Consider the following 24,157-nt stretch of genomic DNA (forward strand, 5'->3'; position numbering starts at 1 on the left):
ATGAGATGCTTTCCAAGATTTATTTCTTTTCGACAAAATCCTCATGAATCATTTTCGGAGGCTTGGAATCGTTTCACCGATCTCCTTATAGAGTGTCCACATCATAACCTAGCGAAAGACGCGTTAGTTAGGTGCCTTTTCAAAGGACTTCTACACCATCATAAAGAAGTCCTTGACATAATGAATGGGGGTAGTTTTCTAAGTAAAGGAGCCTCGGAGGCTTATAAATTTTTAGAGGATCAAACTAAAGCGAAATAACAACTGGGGGTAGTGGCGATATCCACGCTCCGCTAGTTCTTCTAATTCAGTTAAGGGCCCGGTATGTTTGAGATGAAACCACGATCCCAAGCTTAAAACTCTAATCGAATCACTCACTAAAAGGTAGAGGCCATTTACGTACAACAAAAGTCTATCCCGTCATGAATGTAAATTCAATCCATGTAGTTTCATTTGGAGTCACGAGCATCCGACTCTCACCGCGTCACATAGCCTATGAACATGCTTGTTCCATTAATAGTGAACCTAATGCCCTTGGAGACAAAATCCCAACCGGTTGGAGAAATAACCAACAAGTCACACCTCCGGGTACAATAATCAATATGTTAGGCCAACGCCGGTTATAACCAAGCTCCACCACGACAAGGACGACTGGGTCAGGGTAATTATAATAATTATAACAACCAAGCGCAACCTCGACAAAGTCAAGCACAAAGGTCAAGGTAGTTATAATAATTATAATGCTAATAAGGTATCGTTAGGTAAATAATAACTATCACAATCAGCCCATAAATAATCAGCGCGAGATAGTTCAGTCCACACCACCGTGACCACTACACCTACCCAACCGGATCGTCTTGACACCTTCATACGGGTGAGCCAACAACTCTTCCAAACCATGGCTCAATCTAACCAGCAACTTCTACAATCCGTTAATAATTTAAGCCAACGGTTGGCCCAAGATAAAGCCCACCCAAAGGTGTGTTTCAGGTCGCGCGATACCTAATCCTAAAACAACAAACGCAGCCTTTAAGGTAACCGGTAATACTAGTAATGAAAATGAAAATGTAGGTGAGCTAAATGCCATCACCACTCTCCGTTCTGGCAGAGTGGTTGATAACAAAGTAACTATGCCTATAGTTATCCCATCGATAACCCTACACATGCTACTTTACTAGATACCGAAATAGGCCCGAAGAGCCTACCAGCGTAGAGGTACCAGTTACTACACAACCTAAGAAACAGAAAGTCAAGGTTAAACATCTAGGTGATACATATGCTAAATATAGAGAGAAACCACCGTTTCCACAAAAATTAGCCATGTTAACTAGGGATACAAATTATGAGGGAGATTAGGGCGTTTTCAAGAATCTAACTATAAACCTTCCCTTCCTCGAAGCTATTAAAAGCTACCACACCATGCTAAGTTTCTTAAGGAGTTGTGTACTACTAGGCGTAAGACCAATATACCAAAAGGCGCTTTTTAGCGGAACAATTCCCAACTCTATCTGAACATAACATAATTGTTAAGTACAAGGACCACAGTAGTCCCTACTCTACAATGCATCTTAGGAGATTCCTATCTGACGACGAGCGTTATTAGACACGGGGGCTAGTGTTAACTTACTCCCATTTTATTTGTATAGACAAATAGGTCTAGAGGAGATGCAACCCACTAAAATGGCGTTGCAATTAGTTGATCGGTCTATTAAGTATCTAAGGGGTGGTTGAAAACGTCTTTGGTAAAGGTTAGGGATTTCTACTATCCGGCTGATTTCGTCATCCTCGATACAAAAGTCCCTAACGACTCGTCCGATCATCTTAGGGCGTCCTTTCGGCTTGGCTGCCAATGCGCTCATAAATTGCCGCGATGGTTCGATGTCCATGTCTTTTGGCTATCTTTACGTTGAAGTAAATGTTTTAAAACAAAGAACCTGTTACCCGATTAGGATCTATGGATGGAGAGGTTAGCATGATCGAGCTTCGCTCGAGATTATTTCAACAACACGTTCCACGATAATCGGATGCCCAAATTTCTTTCCTTTGAAAGTTCAGATTCTAACATTTTCATCCCTACACTAGTCGATACACATATTATGGATGAGGGGCCGAGATAGATGACTTTCTCAAAGATATAGAGGAATACCATAGTAATGTGGATATGACCAAGCTAGATGACGAATTCGATGAGTTTCTTAGAAAGCGGTGATGAGTCACCCTATCAAGAACTACTTTGCACAACATCCCTCGACTCCCCTCCTTCCACCCTTTCAAAGGAATCTCGAGTTTGCACTTTCGATCCTTTTATTTTCTCACAATGTTTCATAATTTTTTAAATCCTCTAGCAAACAAATACTTGAAGGACAAACCATTTGACACCTTCATTTTCAGAATTGAGGCAGTCCCTACCTACACCATGAATGAGTTTTGTGCTAAACCCACATCCTCATTTTTCCATGCTTTCCTTCTACAACTTATCCATATCCACCATATTCTCCACAACCATTCACTTTTCCACACTTATTCACTAGGACACCCCTCGTTCAAAGATGAAAAAAGAAGGTGCATGCTAGGTTACGTTATAGGTTTATCCGACTTCACTTTCATTTCACTAGGGTTTGCGTCATAGGAAATCTTGGTGCTTGATTATGTTTGGGTATGTTTTTGTGATATTTATTTATGGAATGATCTACAACTATTTAGGTTGTTGATATATGATAAAGCGCATGTTCATACATATGTTTAGATAAAGTCTCGAGTATTTGACTATAAGCGACTCAATTTTTGTGTTTGGTGCATTTCCTTTCATTTCCGGATATTGGTGAGTGCACCATTAAGGTAACCGGGCCCTCCTTATGGAGTGTGTGGCTGTAAGTACCGGATCCTAAGTCCACGGTTAACATAATTCCGTTTTCCACTCTTGCATGTTTTCTGTTTTTTTTAGTCATGTTTCTCTATGGGGTGCATTATGTCCTTATTGCTTATTGTTTTTCCTTATAAAAGTAAAAAAAAATATTAAATAATAAACATAATAATCTAGGAAGTCTAGGGAATCGACTTTAAAAGACCCACTTTTAAAAAAAAAAAAAAAAAAAAAATTTTCTAAACTCACGTTATAAAAATTTGTTTGGGGGAATGGGTGTTAGTGTTTCCGTCCTAGAATATTTTATGTCCCATTAGAGTTGTTTAGGCCATTTAATTGTATTCGATTCGGGTTGACATAATCTATGAATTTAGAGTTCATTCATTAGCATAACTTCGTCATGCGCGCTTCGAGGCATTTTCCACTATCTTATATGTCATCCACGGTTGGAATAGAGTGTTTTATGGATCATTGGATTAGAAATTCTCTCTGATCATTTCCATATCTCATTACAAAAAAATCGGACCGGTAGCGAAGCGGCAATATTAGTTTGAAGTCGCGACTAAAAAATCGACAAAAAATTGAAAAATTCGAATTGGGCTTGGGCCCAACTCGCGCACACCGGCAGCGCACCTGCGCCCCTTTGTTTCCACCAACAGTCGTGAGTTTCATCTTCCAAACCTCCATTGACAAACATCCAAGCTTCAAACCCTAAGAAAAAAAAAATTTAAAAAGAAACCAAACTGCACCACACCAAACATCCAAATCAATTTCAAATCTTCTCAAAAACCTTTCCACCACCACCTCCATCATTTTGCAAAACCAAAAAACCACCGAAAAATCCAAAGATTGGAGCTGCCGATCCACCACTGCGCCACCACCGCACCACCACCATTGTTGTTTCAGTGAGGTTGTTCCTCATTGCTTCCTACACCTTCTACAAACCCCAAATCAGTTCAAACCTCCAATGGCTCAAAGACGTCGGATTTTGCCAGAGCAAGCATTTACTGGCGACCACTTCGCACCGTTTTACGGTGACGAAATGGTTAGTAGAGATTGGAATAGCTTGTGGTACTCGACCAACGACTTTTACCACGAAGAGTTAGTCCGATGGTTTTACAAACACGGGGAGTTGGAGGGGAATAAAATTTTGTTACGGTGGCAAAAGAGGAAAAAAATAAGCTCTTTGGGTTGTTGGTCGAGATTCTAGGCATTCCGCCTAGAATCCATCTTGATGCCACGATTTACGGGGAGTCCCAATATCTTGGGGTAGAGCCTTTGATGCACGCGGATTGTTACGGGCGGAACTGATGGGAGCTTCGCATTGTGTTCGCCGGGCATCCTCGAGAACCAACCCCGGTAGGCTGCATTTCGATGGATTGGTAGGAATGTCATAGGGAAGGAGAAGGTCGGCGACATCGGTGCGAAACTGCCTTCACATTCTATGGATACTCGGGGAGCGAAGTATGAGTTCGTATCTTGGAGTTTTTGCTTAATATGATTAGGGGAGTGGGGAAGTCTATTGCACCTCTCCCTGTTTTGATAACCAAGATCATCTTTGAAGTTGAGGCGACTCCGACATTTGATAGGATTTGCCTCTCACCCTACTTGAAATCCTCGGTTTATAAGGAGTGTATCCAACAAGTTTGGAGGTTGCACGAGGATAGGGTAGTCGAGGAGAGGACGTCGGAAATGAGAATGACTTCGAGGAGGATGAGGAGGACTTGACATGTTTTGATGCTGATGCCTTGGAGAGGTGTTGGTCGATGCGTAACCATGGCTGTGATTCATCGTGGCATCGCGTTCACTCAATACTATCTACGAAGACCCTGTTTTGGCGGTAACATGCTTCAACACAACGGGAGCAGCAATGACGAACGCACTAAGAAACGAAGGATTTTGATGTTGGGGAGATGAACCGAACCAAATAATGGCTGCCTATGTACCCAAGATCTATTCTCTATGGATCAAGTTTCCACGTAGTTCCTTATGAAAAATAATGTGGTATTTATATAGGTAGAGTAGAGAGTCCTTATAGCTCAAGTAATCTTGTTGCTTGAGTAATTGTGATAGAATATAACTCTCAACCGATAATTATCTCTTTGATAAGAAATGAATGCGGACATAAATCAATGTACATTAGTGGCAAGCCATCGCGGCTAAGGTTGATCTTAGACAAATGAGTTAATGGGCTGTACATTGATCCATGATATTGTCTGGTGGGCTTTAGCCCTGTTGATTAAATGAATAAAATAGAGACCCTACTAATGAACGTTTGCCACGTAGGTGGGGTCGAAACAACCTCCGGACTCGATAGCTACTATGCACCATAACCCGAGATTCGTACCCGGTGAGAGGATGGCGGTGGTGGAAGATGAGGGATGAGCTGGAATCTCAGCGAGGATTCGAGCGATATGCTTGCACGCTTTCCACCTCGCGGGGGATTCTCCTTCCGAGGATACATCATCGAGGCACGAGCGTCGTTGCCAAAAAGCTAATGGTCTTTGGCCCGCCGGGGAGCTCGGGAGCCATCTTGGCGTGTGTGCCCTCCATTACCAAGATGCAAGCGTGTTTAGGGATAGTATAGCTTGATGATTTTTATTTGTAGTTTTATTATTGTTAGTTATTTTAATGTAAGTTTTAATTCGGTAATTTGAATTTTCTAGTGAAATGTACTTTGAATGAAAAATTTAATATAATGCGTGGTTGTTTAATATTTATCCCACCTTCCCAAATTGTTTGGGGGTGGTATTATCTATTCCAGCATAATTTTTATATGACCTTTTTTTTTAGAAGTTATTTCGGAGTTAGGGTGAGAATATTGCCGATTTGGACATATCTATGAATAAATATTGGTTAGGATGAAATCTCGAAAAGTTAGGTAGTTTTATCCTAAATTCAACCTAAAAGATACTAGGGTTGTTTTAGAATCTAGAATATGAGTTGTTTTCGTTTCGGGTTTGAAAATTTTAGTATTTCGAAATTACCGTAAAAGCTTTTTTTGGCAACTTCGATTCGTTTTAGCAACTTAAAACTTATAAAAACTTCATTCATTCTACACTCACAACCCACACTACACCTAACTTCCATCTCTCACCTTTCACTCCTACGTTTCCGTTGTTCTTCACCATTTTCACAAATCGGCACCTCCCGGGACTGAGCTAAGCCGTGTCAAAATTTTTTTTACACCAGCTGCTTAAATCACTGTAAATCAAAAGAGCGAAAGCGCATAGCTGGCCGACCTCCTTAGACCATAAATTTCCAATTTTTCGGGTTGTTCTGGATCGATTCGGTATTTGTTCCAGGTCGTTTTGAGATGACATATCCTACAATAATATCGAGCAGATCTTTCGAAGATTTGTTCCAAAGCACTACTTATGGTGCTTGGTTTTGAGGTGATCACATAGGCTTGTAGGAACCGCTTATGGTAAGACGATGAACTTTATTCTCTAGCACTTGCATCTTATTTTTTATGATAATTATATTTTCTTTAAGAGGCCGGATGGAGAACAAGTGTTCTCCATCAACATTAATGATGAACAATGGAAATTACGAGGTTCTTGCTAGCATTTGTTCTTGGACTTGCTATGCCATTTGAAATACAAGACCCATAGTGCTATTGGGTAGATAATATGCATGTCTACACTTATGAGTTTTTGCATGAGTCGTATATGGGGCGGGGCATTTTCCGATATCGAGGACCAAGGGGGAATATAACGTGTCGCCTTTGGTACTTTGTCCATGAACATAGGAACTGTTATGTTTTGGATCATGCTAAACATTTTAGAGGAATGGCGTTTTCTTACGTGAATGATGCCACTTGCAGCGTTTTTCTTGCTTTATAGCGGGGGACGTATGTGCCATGACCTTCCCAGAACCTTGATGTCTAGTTTAGCACGAGCCCGTAGCATGAGGCATAAGTATCTTCTTATGCCCGTTCTAATTCCCCGTATTATGCTATGTTTCTTCTCTGTTTTTTGTACACGTTTCACGGATTGGATTACGGATCGACAGCGTGCGACCCACCAATAGTATTATTAGATCTTTCCGTTGCAATGACTTAGCAAAGGTGGAGGATACAACCTCATCAGTTGCACCTACACCCGTCCCGAACCAAGTGGGCTTAATAGGTTAGCAATAATAGATGATAAATGGCGGGGAGCCCGGCAAATTATCATGGCATGGCGGGGCATGAAGGAACCCTTCTTTATAGAAGAAGAGGATGAGGAGGATGAAGAATAAAAGCGGAGATAATAAGGTAAGTTTTAATTCCGGTTAATTATGCGCTTATGTCCCAAGCAATTTAATTCTATTAACCCCATAATGGGTGGAACTCTTATGGAGTTAGCGTCGATTTTTTTTTTTTTTTTTTTTAATTTCCTATATTAGTATGTTCTAACCTTGTTTTGCAGATGTTCCAAAATTTCCGCAGCGTTTCCATGGTATTTTTCTACCCTCTTTATTTAAATATTTTGAGGACAAAACATGCTTCTTGTTTGGGGGTGGGCATAGAAACGTGTAATTAAAGGCATCTGTTAAGATATAGATATGTATAATATGCATTTGTTTTCTAGTTAAAATTTCAAAAATTCAAAATATACAAAAATGTTTATGCTATACACTTAGGAATATCGGTATTGTTCTTTCTCTATGCTCTTAATAATCTAGAAGTCTCATGTAGTGTTGCATTAGAATAGTCTTTAGAAACTTAGGTTAATATGTAGGTAATAATTCTTGCATCTATCTATAAATATATTACATGAGTATCTATGATTGTTAACGATGAAGTTCGAACTCTAGGCTAAAGTACTTATTCTACAAATCTGTGAGAATATAGCCTAAAGCCTTATATGGTGAAACATTTGAGAAATGACACAAGGAGAAGTAAAATCGGATAGAGAAATCACCGCGTCCACTTGCTTGATCACTATACCATATCCTGGCGAGAATTTAGGCCCTCTTTGGATCGATATAGCGAGAAATTCAACCATTATGAAATTATTTTCATTAATTAAGCCCCTTTTCGAGCCTTTCCTTAACCTTCAATAAACCGCAAATCCTTTACACCTGTTACAAAACAAAGCAAAATAAAAATTCAACTTACCCAATCTAGAATAAGTTTGAGAATAGAATGAGTGAAGAAGAAGAAGAAGAAAAAACACTGTGTAAACAAAAATTAGTTAGTTGCTTGAGGAGAAAAGAAAAGAAGTTTCCATCAAGGAAAAGAAAAAAAAAATAAATAAATAAAAACTCCAAAATAAAATAAAAAAAGGATATATATAAAAGCCAAATATAAAAAAATATATATATATATGGCTAAGGATGGAAACAAAGTGTAGAAATGAAAAGTAAATACAAGGGTTTCTCTAGTTACATAATATGAAGACTCTATTATCTCGGACTTGTCCTTTTTGAATATCCATTTTCCTTCTTCTCAAAACCATCTCGAATCCCCGCAACACCTAATAAGACCTCTAGCTCAATTGGGAATAGGTTAGTGTGATGTGAAGTGGCGGATGTGTTGATCGACTCGAACTTTCCTTGTGTGTCATTGAGGATTGTAAGGTAAAGTGTGCTACGCGGCTGGAGTAGCAAAGGCGAGTGGAAAAATCAGTGTTGTATCTTGACTATTATTGTGAGAACCTACTTAAAGGCGCTTATTCGAGTTTTAGAAGCGGACCTGTTAATGCATTTCATAGTATTACTCATTGTATATATGTTTATTCATAGATGATCGATTATTATGCATATATTAACTTAGGTTTCGACTTGATATTTACGTATCGTTACTAGTGAGATGTATAGATAATTGGGAGCATGAATAAGGAAACAATAGTTTGATTTCTTAGTCGATTTGTAGTATAGATGAAGTTTGAGTACCTTCACAGGAAAACTCTCACGAAACTAGAACTCGTCCACTAGGGAATTATAGTGGTTTAAGGCCTTGTTGCATATGGTCAATGCAATCACATTCAAATAAAAGCGAGTAGTTAGAACTCCATTTTTGGTCACTTTATTCTAATTTCTCATATTTGCTTGAGGACAAGCAAAATGCTGTTTGGGGGGGTTTGATAAAAGCCCAAAACTGTAGTTTTAACCCTTAACAATCGTACTTTTAGACCGATTATGTGAATAATAAGTAAGAGTTATCGACATTTGTTTTTATGCGATTTCGTGCTTCAAAGTCCATTATGTCTGATAAATGTGCCACTTTAGAGAGATAAAGGAGCAAAGGTCGGTTGCTTTAAGGAGTTAACGTGATTAAAGGCCAATTTTCAAGAAGAAAAGCCTTTGTAAAGCGGTCAAAAGATGAAAAGTCAAAGTCCGAATGAGGGCAGAACTTGAGTGCACAAAGTCAGCGAAACTTCCAAAGACCGTATCTTTGGACTCAAACCTCGGAATTGGGCCTACCTTATGTCAAAGCGACCGTAGGAAGAGCTTTCCAATGGTCTAAGCGGGGACCCAATCAGAGGAGTAAAAGTGGACGAAAAGTTTGTCAAAGCCAACTCTAGTCAAGAGGCCTTTTGGATTTGAAAGAATTGGCTCAAGCCCATGCACGATTTTGGATCCAAACATATAAAAACAAAGAAAAGCTTAGTTCTTAAGTAATCTAGTTTTATTTAGAAAACTAGTTCCTTGTATCTAGGAGCTTAGGATAGAAAGTAGCTAATTAGACCTAAACTATAGATAATCCTAGATCTAGTTTTAATGGTTTTAAATTAATTATTCAAACAATCACTTTATATTATCCCATAACTTAATCATTCACAGCTGGAAGACAGTAGTTCCCTCATTTTAACCGCATAATTTCTTCCCAAGCAAGACTTCCATTATATTAACTCATTCAAATAACTCGCTTTAATATCTAAATCATTTAATTAAAACTTACCGATATCCATCAAGATATAAAGGGTAGGATCAAGGCGTCCCTGACAAAATGTTATTAAGTCCTACCCTCCCCGCAAAAGAAAGTTAGAACTTGTATATAACCTTTGTAAATATTATATTAGGCATTCAAAAGAAAACCCAAACACTCACATAATCAAATTAATACCACTAACCCAAGGCTTAATACCTTAGTTCCTCTCTAGGGCAAACAAACAACTGGTCATTCATGACACATTCAATGAATACCCGCCGGGTCATTCATGGCACATTCAATGAATACCCCTATATAACGCTTAACGGGCCATTTATGGCACATTCAATAAATGCCCACCTAACATATGACATCAACACTCATAAAACTCGATTCCAAAACTTTAGGCATGGAGAGTTCTAAAAGAGTGCGGTAAATTTATTTACGTATTATTGAACTTTATTTTATATATTATTTCGGAGAACTTAATGAGTATCTTGATTCCCCTCGTATTTTTCGATTTACGCTGTTATTAATTTCGTGGATGTCTTATCATCATACGTTGCATATCATAAAATACCGCAAAATCACATAGTAGTTAATACACATACACATCGTATATATAGAGGTCTTAGCCTAAAGTCAAGTATGCTAATAATACTAGACCTATCTTAATAACCCAAATCATAATCCAAGTTAAAAGGTCAAATTGGGTCAATCGGTCAAAGTCAACCCCGGTCAACAATCAACTCTCGTCAAAGTCAATCCCGATCAAAGTCAAAGTCAACCATCATGGTCGGGTTTCAAACTGTCATTTCCATGTTCAATGTGGTCGGGTCATGCCATGGTTCATGGCTAAGGTCAAAATGCATGGCTCATGGGCTCATGACGAAGGTAATGGTCTTGGACCTAACCGCCAAGCCCAAACCTTAGAACCCGAAGTCTAAAACCAACTTATTTATTCCACCCCACCCAATTGGATCTATATTAAGTCCTATGGACTGGCCCTAAGAAATATTAGAACCGGCCCAAAACACAACCGAAGTTCGCCCGGAAAATTTAACCGAAACCGCCCAACAAAACAATCCAAGTTTTGGCCCAAAGACTTAAAAAGAAAATGGACCAAACCAACTAAACAAGTTAGGCCCCAACCAAAACTAAAACATTTCGCCCAACTAACCAACCCAAAGCCCAACAATCTAAACCGCCCAAGCCCAAACCGACCACGTTCTTCTTCTCCACCACAATTCTTTCCTCCAAACACCCAAAACCCATTCACCACACTCTTCCACACACTCCACCACCCCCTTTTCAAGCCCACGGTTTTGAACCCCTTTACAAACCCATACAACTTTAACAAAACCACAAATTCTAATATCGAGAATCAACCTCTTCCTCAAACTAGATCTACAATTTCGACCGCCATTAATGGCTTTTCCAAGCTCTTACAAATTTCCCCCAAGTCTAACATTTAATCCGACATCACTACCCAACCTCAAACCAACAAAAAATCCAAAACACAACTCACTACTCACTAATGCGTGCTCGCCATTAACGCGCTTCTCAAGCTCCAACAAAGACACCCAAATTTCCATCTCGACGTTCCCAACATCAAACCACAATACAACAGGTTTAACATCAAAAGATAAAACCATAGTTTAAACAAATTAAAAGATTTCGCTCCCTTTTGTTTCTTTCTGCGGCGACGCCATTATTAGCTGCTCAAAGCTTGAACAGAGCTTCGACCAATTCAAAGCCGCCTTGATTCAACAAAAAGAGTATTGACACCAATATCAATGTCGATGATATATAGACACAATTATCCCAGCCGGACCAGTTTAACCAATTTTTAACAAAGTTTAACGGTTCTATATCAAATCCGAAGTTTCACTAGAGTTTTAACAACTCGACAACACGACGTCGAATAAAAACAATTTAATGAACAGTATACAAAACAGAAATATTAGATAGTATACACCGATATATGAAAACTATACATCCAGTGAAATAGCAAAATAGCTACTCACCTTTAGCGCGCTCCGACTATCAACCAGCTACTAGGAAAAACTTCATTTCCTTTCTTCAGTAAAACTCCCATTTTTTTTCTAAAACCCTAGCTGTGTTTTTTTTTTCCCAAAAACTCTACATGAGAAAACTCCCCGAAAAACAAGGACAACCCTTATCTATTAGTTACGAGACTCTTATCCTTAACTGATAGTTATCATATATTATTTTATATATTATTCATTATTATTATGAAAATAAGAGAACTAAAACACGGGGTGTTATAATATACACACCTTAAAAGGATCTCGTCCCGAGATTCAAGGTAGAGTGTAGATTAACCAAACAACAATACGTCAACCAATAAAAATGAGACATACGTGTATACGCAAGTATACACACCTTAAAAGGAATACACATATACAATATCATATAGATAGACATACTAATATGCAAATCACATACTTTGAAAAATGTGTCTATATACGTATTGAACCCAAGAAATATGTGTATACGCTAGCATACACAACTCAAAAGAAATAAACATAATTAGTTTATTCAATTACCAACACTTAATTAAAATCATTCTTTCACGGTTTAGCAAAACCCATATTATTCAAGTTAAATCATACTAAGAAGGCAATGTAGTTCCTCTCACACACCAGTTAGTTCCACTCTTAGTATTTCCTAACTAATCCAAGGCTTAAAAAACATATTATAATTTCCTTTTAACGATCTTCCCTATCAAAACTATTTGTTTAAAAACTCATATGTTTCATCCACCACCTTAGTGTTTACACATATATCAACATTTCTCTCGGTTGTCTCACAAACACCACATGTTCAAAATAAAAATATAAAACGATAGACTGATTCATATTATCAACGGCCTACACTATGTCCACCATCACATAGGATCAAACACCTACAATGTGAGGCATGCATACTGGCTCACACACCAACGATATGCAAGTATACACTGGTTCACACACCAACGATGCATACTAAGAGATGTTATGTATATTGGATCACACACCAACGATATACATAACTTGGACAATATCAAATATTTCAAATCCAACCTTTATCAAAAGGGTTTCTTTATTCCTTGGATAATTCCAATTTACTCAAATATGAAATTTTAAAATAACTATTTCTTCTTTAGTCAATACTTACTTAAAAATAGAAAACTCCGTTAGGAAAACAACACTATAACATGCAAAAAAAAAATCGATTATAAATTTCATAAGAAATTAACCGTTAAAACAAACATTTTATTTTCCTAATCATATCCCAACATTCCACTATAAAAGTACACACAAAACAACAAGCCAAACTAAATACCACAAATAAACACTCCTACTACCCATTCACCACAATCCGAGGATCACCTAGACCTTCGCTGTTATTAGTGCTAGTATTATCGGTTTTAACCCATTCTTTTAAATCAAAAGGGTACCTAAAAGTTTCACCCACCAAATTCTGAAAAGGCTTTAGTAAAAGGGTATGTTAGTCATTGGGCAAAATTATAATTCTTCGAAACAGTTTTTCTTTCCTTCGTCCCATCTCTTCACCCACAAAACAGTTTTCTCATTCAAAACAGTGAGCCCTCTTCCCATCTCCCTATTACTATTCACATTCCCGCTAATACTCCACCAAAATTTTATGGAGATTTTCAATATCTATTTGTGTGTGTGCTCCCAATTTCATTTTTTTTTTTAGGTTTATCAATGAAGAAAAGGAATTGGCTCGAAAAAGAAGAAATTTGTGCATTAATGTTGAAAAATTACCAAGCTTTGGATCTTCTTCAAACTTTGGAGCAGTTTTGCCAAGCGCCGAACTCATCCACTCAAGCATGTTGGTACTTTTCTCAATTTCGCCCTGTTGTAGCATTCACTATTTTCTCTGAAAACAGAGTCTCTCTCTTTCACAAATAATAACCAAACACACCGCTTCAAACGGACAACCGTTGCTTCCCCTTACCATAATTTCTCCATCTCCAAAAGCTTCTAACCCATTCTAAACCACGTACGAACTGTTTTGACACCTTTCCACATTTGACAACACTTCGCAGAGGGAGAGAAATTATGGGAGATTGGTAACCAACGTTTAACACTGTGCAACCGCAATGTAAGAGGTTAGTTTCTTAAGTTTGTTGCCCGTTTAGCACTATTTCAGACGTTCTTTGATTTCTTTGTATTTTTTGTATTTTTATTAAAAAAAATACGAAACAAAATAGCTTTATTTCTGTATGTTTGCTGTGTGAACCAGTTTTTCCTAAGCACCAATAGAGTGGTCTTTTTGTACTCGCTTTTTGTGCGTGCCATAAGCATTTCTTTTTGCATGAGTATTTAAGAAACTCAGTAGTATGCCCAATTAAATATGGAGTTCATATTATTCTACTACGAAGTGCCTCTTTTAGTTGTCGCAACCACTACTACTTTGCCATTGATATGGATTAAAACCACTACTCTAATGGTCTCAAGTGTAGTTTAAATGCTAGATCATACTAATGTTCTTATGATCATGGCTACTACGGAGGATTGTCCTAGGTTTAATGCTTTGACCACTTCTATGCGTCACCAATCATGTTAATATTTCTCAATTTTAAAAAATAATTGTCAAACCTTGAACACATTGAATAGCAGCATTTTTAGTTTTGCTTCTATATTCATTGTCTTAGGTAAACATTTTGAGGATATGGTACTATGAATTTTGTATTATATTATTGACTTTACTATGAAATTTAGATTCATATCTCTTCCGATCTATTTCAATGCACAGTGGAAGGTGTAAATAACATTATCATTCATCTATGTTTCATCATATTTTCTTTGTTATGATGGAAATTGAGTATATGGTAGTATGTTATTAATTGCTAATGAGCTTATTTGTAAATCAACCTTGACTCCTGTTTCCTTTTCAACTTCATTACTTCATTTGCTTTATCTTATGATCAGGGAGGTTTCTTTTAGTCAGTTTGCTGTTGTTGATTCACGCCTTCCCAACAACAAATTTCTCCCCAGTAAGAGTTCTTTCCAATTGTCTATGTATGCAACCTCTTTTACTAATTTAAAAAAATCATTATGGCCATCTATGTTGCCTTCAACATCTTCATTTTGGATTGCCTGCGATCCTATATATTTTGATCTCTGTTGCGTTAAACCATAATTACTATCAATTCTACAATGGTCAATCCGTCCATTTCGACTTTCATGCATAGCATACAGGCAACACCCATCACACACCTAGCCAAGAATTATCATCCGCTAATCAATAATTGTCGATTTCTTTCAGGGTATATTCGTTGACAAATTCAATGGTTTTGAGTGGGCAGTAAATTCGTATGAACTCTCATACATTGCTTCAGGGGTCCTGTTGCTTGCTAAACAGCTTGCCAAGGTAATTTGTATTTAAATAGATCTTCTCAAGATATTTCTTTCGACTTAAAACTATACTTTAGTTTTGGTAGTCATGTTATTATTATGAAAATCTGATTACTTGGTAAGCTATATTCAATATACACAGAATGGTATGGAGGAGAATCCAAGAAACATGCATGGCATGGAGTAGACTATCCTCCAGTTGAGAATTTAAATTCGATTTGCACATGAGCAATGTGGTGTGATGAATAGACCTTAATTCTTTACTGTTCTTTGTGAGAGACTGAAGTCCTTTGTAAATGAACATGAGAAATTGTGCATTGTACTCTCTGAAAGTTGGACCCAACTCAACAGGCCGGACCACAGACTCTCGATCACGGTTTACTTTAATTATATTGTTTGCTCAATCACTTTTTGTACTTTTTGTTGCAGGCGCTAATTGTTTTAGTAAGACATTGTCTTATACATCTTTTTTTTTTTTTTTTTTTTTTTCATTTTTTTTGCTTTAATTGAAAATTTATTGATTTGTTTTGAATTTGGTTGAATGAACGCGTTGCGGGTTTCTGTAGTGGCAAGACCTTTACCATATATATTTCTTTTGAATGGAATTGATTGTATGTGACCTTCACTATATGCCAAAAACTAAACTATGCGAATTTGTTACTCCCTTTATTTTTTATTTTTTTTATAAAATATTTTGATTGCATTTAGTAATATTTGTTTTGGTTTGTCGTGGTTAAATTTTGCAGAATGCAAAAAAACAACACAAGGTTAAAAAACATCCTACACGATGCTTAAACCAATGCTTTGAAAGATGCAAAAGCATAAGTTGACAATGGATGCCTCGTAATGCTTAAGAAAGAGGGATGGAAATTGCTATCAAAAGGGGACTACATCAATTCATTGTCAATGGCCGCCCATATGCTAGAGTTCTCATCTTATTTTAGTGAAGGTATTGATTTATCCTTAATTATCCAGGTTTATATGTCAGCTTTCCTATTTGAGTTCTTCGTTGTTGTCTTCTGTTTAATAAATTAAAAGGTGTACTTAACATTTGCCACAACTAAATTGAAAGATGATAAAGAAAAAACGAATGACTGAGTACTCACTACTTTGATACTTCTATGACTATGACAACTTTGCTTAACAATCAGTGATAGATAGATTGCTTTGTTATCTGCCATTCTCATCTGTAATCTTCATCACGTGTTCAACTTTGGTTTATGTCTAATTTAGAGGGTTCTCAGTTTAGAGAACCTTGCCTTTTGAGGTTTTTCAAAATTAAATTTACACAGTGTTTAAAGTAGACAATGTTTACACTATTGGTACTTCAAATCGGAAGTAGTAAGTTGCTGAAAATATCACAGCCTACTATTAGATAATGTTAAGTTGTCTCCTTTTGCTATATATTTGTGCCTTATGAAATGTCTTGATCAGTACTTTTCAACAGGCCAAGTTCTAATTTTCATCTTAAAAAACATTTTGAGAAATTTAATGAGTATTTTTTTTTCAGAATTTCTGTAGATGCTTATCAAGAATCACCAGTTTTAATCTTATAATTTATATACTCTTAAAAGTGTTGGATGAATATACTTCTTTTGTAAAGTTTGTCTTCTGATTATTGGCCTGTACGCACTTTCTCTAAATATTCTAAGTGTTGGATGAACATCGTTTTATTGTGCTATCATTCAGTGCAAGTACCATGGAAGTCATGGGTTAATAGTCAAGTCCAATTTATCCTGAATTATTTGTGATGTTGTACACCCTCCAGATTGTTACCACATAAATGCTAATGAGCTTATTTCTTGAAGTGGTTTATACTTTCAAAATGCAGGTTCGGAGCGTCAAAAGAAAAAAAGATTCCCAAATGCTACCTCAAATTCACGGCACAGCTGTCTGTTGATCAACTAATTGGATACATCAATTAGTTTTATTTGAGTAAGAACTTCATGCCAGTTTCCAACTGTGCATTTGTATTGAAAACCAGGAGACGATATGCTCTTGGAGAAATTTAGTTATCTTCAACTGATCTTTGACTTTATGTTTGTACCTACATTTTGTTGAAATGTTTGGTATATCACTGGGTTAATATACTTACCCTCACCTAAAATTTTATTCCTTCAAATTATAGTAGTGCATTGTTCATGCAAATCCTTTTTAGAATGTTACATGAATGTTATTGCCATAAATGATTTGTTTTGTAATTCAGGTAATCTGCGATGTGGTTAACAGGTGTTACATTATTTTTAACTTGGCTCTACTCCATCAAGATTGTTTTTTCACTCAATTCAATCCTTCAACTTTCGATATAAATATAAACTTTTGATACCAACTCAACATTTTTTTTTTAATATAGAGCACTGGCGTTTTTGCTAGAATGTTTTCTTTATTGAAGTTTATACTATATTGGAAAATAAAATATTATGTTTTGTAGCCAATGTACTTGCAGGCGCAACGCGCGTGCCCGTTTACTAGTGTAAAATAATGAGAAACAAAAGTCATACATAATAAATAAGTCAACAAAATGTACACGACAGACATGTACTAACCTTTGCCCCAATGCTTTTCAATTTCGACAATTGCACTGTTTCAATTTCGACAATTGCACTGTGAGCAACTCCGTCACCAGAACAAACTCCTCATCAACCTTCGTCCCATTGCACACAACTGACTCAAAGATGGAGATCTATAGAAAATTTAAAGCAAAAGAAAATAATAAATACAGTTGGTTTGTAAGTTTTGACAGCTCCAAATTAAGATTGTGATACAAGGATAATAGGCTCAACCTTCTCAGCAATCTTATTGATTTCCACTCTAATTTTTTTGACAGGGCCAGCTCTCAAATTATGGGGTCCTAGGTAGGGGTGCAAACAGATAGGTTCGGATTCGGATATGATTGTATCCAAATCCGAAAATTTATACCGATATCTGAATCCGAATCCGATAGATATTAAAAACTTTATCCTAATCCGATTTCGGATATCGGATAATATCCGATCCGAAAATTAATATTAATTAAAATTTTATTTTCTTTGAATAATTCATTTTACCACTATAAAAACTATTATAAATATAGATATTTGTCATTTATTATTATTATTTTGTTATTATAGTTTTATATTATTAGTTTATGATTTTGTATAATATTTTATACAATAATGAATAAATTATATATAATAACTATTAATTTTTTAAATCGGATTGGATATTTTCGGATGCGGATATGGTAATATCCGAATCCGTATCGGAAACCAGTTCGGACATAAAAAATTATCCAAATCCGATATCCGAAATTTTCGGATAATATCTGATTTTTCGAATACGAATTTGAATCGGATTCGAATATTTGGATATCCACTTGCACCCTAATCCTAGGCGAGTTTTTAAAATCGGGCTTTGTAAAACCCAAAATATCTATTGAAATTGTGAAAAAGCATATGCATATTGTTTATAAGTAATAACTAATCTAAAGGCTCTCTAAACATCAAAATGTGAGTGATCTACTTGTAATAACCTTACATTTGCTTTACTCCAACCCAAGTTCGACTCTAGGTAGAGGGTCTAGTGTAGTATTTGCCCTTTTAAGCTATGCTATCAATATCGGTTATATCGGCTTATTAATCGTCGATTAATTGCGTATTGCTTGTAACCAGGTTAGTTTTTACCGATTTTAAATTTTTTCTCACTGAATCGATTTAATCACCGAATTGACCGATTAATCGGCCGAGACCACCGATTTCTCACTAAATTGAGAAAAACTTTTATTGAAAATATCGGTTCCCCACCCAAAAAAATACGTAAAATTAACAAATTGGATTTTTAAATGGTATTAATAATAATGAAACCTAATAAACACACAAAGCAAGGAGTTTATTTATTTTCTTCTCTTCACGAATGTTAAATATACAAATTATTGTAATACCTCTCTAATATATATTATCTCTTCTCTCTCTTTATTCTTTTACATATTTAACATAATTGCTGTGTTTGACATCTCTATCGTATTTTAAAACTGAGTTGATTAGATATGATTATGAGAATTTGATATTTTTTGTAACATGTCGGATAACTATTTAGAAATATCTTGTATGATTATGTTATTATATATTTTGAAAGTGTCAAATATATATATTAGATATAACCGATTAAATCGCCGATTAACTGATTAATTGCATATCGCTCCTCGACTGATTAATTTTAAAAACCGGTTTTAACTACTTAGCTTTTTAGTGGACTATTTTCGTGGGGGCCCTGGGTGGCTGCCTATGCTGCCTACCCCTCAGAGCTGGCCCTGTTCCTTGATAGGGTCACATGCTTTTGATATCTTTATTTCTTCAAGTTTCCTCTCCCTGCTTGCAGGATCCTCCAAAACTACCACATTTGACATATCTTTCTCATCCACCATGTGCGAACATTCCTCATCCTCTCTCTCCTTCACTCTAGACAACATTCTTTGCTCCTTTGGCTCCAAATCGGTGTCATGGGGAACAATTCTTTTCAGATCCCCTAGCATTTTAAATAAAGTTTGTATAATACACATAAACAATTTGAAGAATCTTTGATTATGAACTTAACAAGGTTAATAGTGATCAAATAACAAGCCGACCAAATATAGTCCCGATAAATCAAATAGTACCACCCATGAGTTGGGGGAGGGAGAGAGTGAAGTCTAGATAGTAAATGGTTGACCAACATAAAGAGATCTTTTGTGTTTAGTGGGGTGATAAAAAGAATTTGGGTGTCCTTCGCCAATTTTTTCACTGTCACAAAACTCTCTTCCCTAGTCTTCCCCTCTTCGTATCAGATGTAGAGTTCCTCTCTTACACATCACACATAAATCCTATTTCATATAAATTTTATGCTAATATTGTAAAATATATACACACTAAAAAGTTTTACCAAAAGTGGCTTTCCTCAGGCTTTTCCAATAGTTTCCAAGATGTGTGCAAACTGGCAAAAAAAGAAAAAACTTACAAAAAAATATATATTTAAAACTACATGTTGAATGTCGCTATTTGTTGATTCTCCCAAGCTGTCAGATGCTTCACCAAGCTGCTGAACAATCTCTTCGCCTAGTAGAACATTTAAACATAGAGAAACTGCTCTTGCCATTGCACTTGGATTGTACCCTCCTTCCAGAGCAATAACAATTCTTCCATCGAAATATTCTTCACTACATATAAAATTAGCCACATTACACACTTTAACTTTGTCTAGCTATCCACAAAAATATACAATACACATGAATATACTACATAAATCCTAATCTGGTCTAACATCCAAGCAAAGCAATTTGGAGTGACCAAGTATTTTCCCATAGGATCGCCTACAACTGAGAACAAAATAATTAATATTTTATTGAATAAAATAAAACAATTGCCATTTCAATTTTAGTAGGTAACTAGAGTATGTTGGCTACTAATAATTTAATATGGACTAATGAAGTTAACTACTTAAGCACTTAAGCAATTAATTGATACTTTCTATTTTACACTTTTATATCTACATATTTTAGTCCACAAGTCTACAACAATTTAACAAATTGTTAACTTCCTATAATGCTATAAATCTATAACACTACTATCATGTGGAGAAAACTATAAAATATTAATATTGAAAGAAAAAAGTTATTATTATTATTATTTTTAAGTAGAAATTTTATTGATAATGATAATGAGTTTTATAAATAATTAGGACAAACGTGCAACAAGTTGCCTCGCAAGTCCTTTCTGAATTTGTTTTCTTTTGTTTTTTGTTTTTTGTTTTGTTGTTTTTTTGGGTTGAGGTCTGAAGTCTGTTCAAGAATTGAGAGTGAAAGAAAAAAAAAAAGAGCTTACGGGTTTGTTATGGCCTATGGGTGATTAGAATTATACAAACTAATCGGTTGGGCTTTGGGCCTTTGGCTATTTGTTTTAGTCTTATAAACCCATCAAAAATTCAAAAATACATATATTTGTCAATCTTTAATTTTGGACTCAAAATAAATGATAAATGATAATTTTGTAAGGGCAAAAAGAAAAGTAAAAAAAAAACGTTGGCTTAATGAAATGTTTTTTATTAGTTTTTTTTTCATACTATTTTTTTTGTTGATTATAATACTACTATAGCTGTGAAAAATTTAGAGGTGCGGTAGTAGAAGTTAGCAAAAAAAATTGCCCGAAATCCTATAGTTTGAAGATTTTTCTAGGCAATTAGTTATGTAGTAGTAGAGTTTTTTTAATCTCAGGGTATCCATCTATGGTTGCATTGGTGGACTACCAGAAGTATCTTCTTAATATTTGTATACTTGAAAGAACAACAAAGCAAAAGTTAATTTATGAAAAATTTAAACTTCAAGATAAAATAGAATAACAAAGCAAAAGTTCACCATACCTTATCCAGAATATAGTGAGCAGTGATAGCAATGTTGTTAAAAATAAAGAACCCCATTATTGTGTAGGGTTTTGCATGGTGTCCTTGTGGTCTAATGAGAGCCAATGCGGATTGCAGCTCTCTATTAACAACCATATACAGCAGCCTAATCACAAAATTTCTTGTGTAAGAATGTAAAAGAAGGCATATAATTCGGTACTCATTTACTTATATATTTATTCATTGCCTCTAGATACTAAAAGAAACCCATGAATCGGAAACGGTTCATTTCCTTGTCAACCACACTAATGACAAATCCACACATGTTGTTTACACCCCCCCCCCCCCCCTAATTAAGTTTTTCTCTTGTTTTGTCTAATTCCTTGTATTATTCTTTGACATTACCTTACAAAGATGGCAAGTCAAAAATGACTATCAGTTGGTGTTCCTTCTTCTTGATATTCGCTTTAATGGGTCCTTTCAGGGTCAAGGTTACATATCTTTTGCAATGGGGTACACCGACTTTTGACACCGGTCACACTTTTGCTATGATGTCTGCCGTTCTAGTTTTTATAGTTGTAAGTACCCTTCGTTCTCAAACCAATCACTACAGCATACGTGTCCACACACCAGGTCGTATCTTCACAATTCGTATATCCGTAGGTTATACTACGCCACCAGGACGTAACCATGACCCAAACTCAGGTCGTCCCAAATATCAAATACAGCCATACATTGAAACAAATGATCTACCGCGATCCTGAAGCTCAGTCAACGCACCAATGAAGGAGACATTTACTTTGTAACAACAGAAATAATTACGAATCATCAAGAGAGCACAATATATGGATTTACACTTGACAATAGCTTGAAGCAAATAAGAAAAGTCAGTCCAAACATCAATAAGTAGAGAGAGAGATGATCTACGTAAGGCTTGATTCAAATTCACTCAAGAAACTGGATATGTAGGCAACTCTTATCCTAAGCAAGAGTGCAACAATTCCCCCTCAACCTCAATATCAGGTCGTAGGTGGAAACTCACACATCTACATTGGCGCCGTCTGCTAGTTTGTTTCATTGAGAAAAAACATTCATACCATTTTCTCAAGCCCACAAAACTAGGTAAAACCACCATGGAAAGACAGCTCAAAGTTTTAGTAGATCCTAAAAATAACTAATAGCTAACTTTGAACTATAACCATAGTTGCTAAAACTAATACTAATATTAATTAGCAATACCATTACTGTCCTGCATCATTAATGGTAAGACCTCTTGAATACCAAACCAAAAAAACACCAAATCGGTTGGAATTTAGTGTTTGCTTTGGTGCTGAACCAAATGTACGATTTTGCGCAATTTTGCGAAAGCCGTGCGTGGTTTAGTGTCGAATATTTGATGTTTCTTTTGAAGTTGCTTGGCGTTGGTTTGGTTTTGTATTTGGTATGGTTCAAATATTTGGTGTTTTTCTCAAGGCCCAAAATATTAAATTCGGTGAATATTTTGATGTACCCAAAAATCGATATATATCAGATAAATTGGAAATATCAGAGATATCTATTTTTTTGTTGATCAGTCAAAATTTTGTTTTGTATGTCAATATATTGGAAATATCATCGATTATATCGGAAATATTGTCAATATATCAGTAAAAGTCAACAATATTTGGTCAAAGTCAACAATATCGGTCAAAGTCAACAATTTATATCGGATATATCGTATATATCGGTCAATATATATCGTTATATCGGGAAAAAAAAGAATTCAATATTCGGTTGAGATATATCGAATATATCTATATTGGTGTACCAAAAAAACAATATATATCGGCGATATTTTGGGCCTTGGTTTTTTTGGTATCTCCCCTAAAAGGTGTCTTGACTACTTAGTATGGCATTTATTTGGGTTGACATCTTCTAATACATATGGCATTTTACTTTTTGACCAGTACTAAATTTGTTTCATTTCAACTCTTGAGGGCTGTATAGCATAGTACAAAATATCAGGATATAGGTATTTATCGATATTTAATTTCTGGATATGTATCGTGGATATATCCTCTTCTTTGGGGATATTTGATATTGTTTCACATGTAAATATCGTGAATATATATAAAATATCGATAAATATCGTGAATATTGTGGTTATTTCTTGATATATCATGATACATTATTTATATTTATTTGAAATATAATGGTAAATATTAAATAAAATTGTTATATACACAAAATATCGCAAAATATCACAAATATCGTTGAAATATCACCGATATTTGCAGTCGTATATATCTCTAAACATATCGTGATATTTATATATCTTTCTCTGAAATCTAGATAGATATCTCCAAATATCGTGATATATCGAGATATGTTGTGCTATGCTGCATAGTAAACTTCCACTTGATACTTAGAAATAAGTCAAATAACAGATTCAATAATCTGAAGATTCCACCAAGGCTACTTAAAGCCTGGTTGGTTAGCCACAAGAATCAATTTCAGAATTTGTGGTATGAGTCAGTTGCATTATGATATTGGAGGCTCAAAATTTTCTCAGACGTGCTTGAGGTTTGGTCGCTTGGACATGTTTATATATGTGAGTCGATTGGCAACAACAGATTGAGCACTTGATCGAGAGGAGCGTGAAGAGGATGTTCAGACTTCAGAACTCAGAGGCAAAAAGGGGGGGCTGATGAAATGGATGCT

At 35.8% G+C, this 24,157-nt stretch overlaps 1 long non-coding RNA gene across 1 annotated transcript; it reads left to right on the top strand.

Annotated features, from left to right (window-relative positions):
* Positions 1 to 13,292: 13,292 nt before the first annotated feature.
* Positions 13,293 to 17,257, top strand: LOC147490090 (uncharacterized). The gene is made up of 5 exons (XR_015201911.1): positions 13,293 to 13,860; positions 14,684 to 14,748; positions 15,021 to 15,125; positions 15,856 to 16,058; positions 16,941 to 17,257. It is a non-coding gene; the product is annotated as an uncharacterized LOC147490090 (long non-coding RNA).
* Positions 17,258 to 24,157: the final 6,900 nt, after the last annotated feature.

This window comes from Coptis chinensis, chromosome 7 (assembly GCF_015680905.1).
Source record: "Coptis chinensis isolate HL-2020 chromosome 7, ASM1568090v1, whole genome shotgun sequence".
Lineage (NCBI taxonomy): Eukaryota > Viridiplantae > Streptophyta > Magnoliopsida > Ranunculales > Ranunculaceae > Coptis > Coptis chinensis.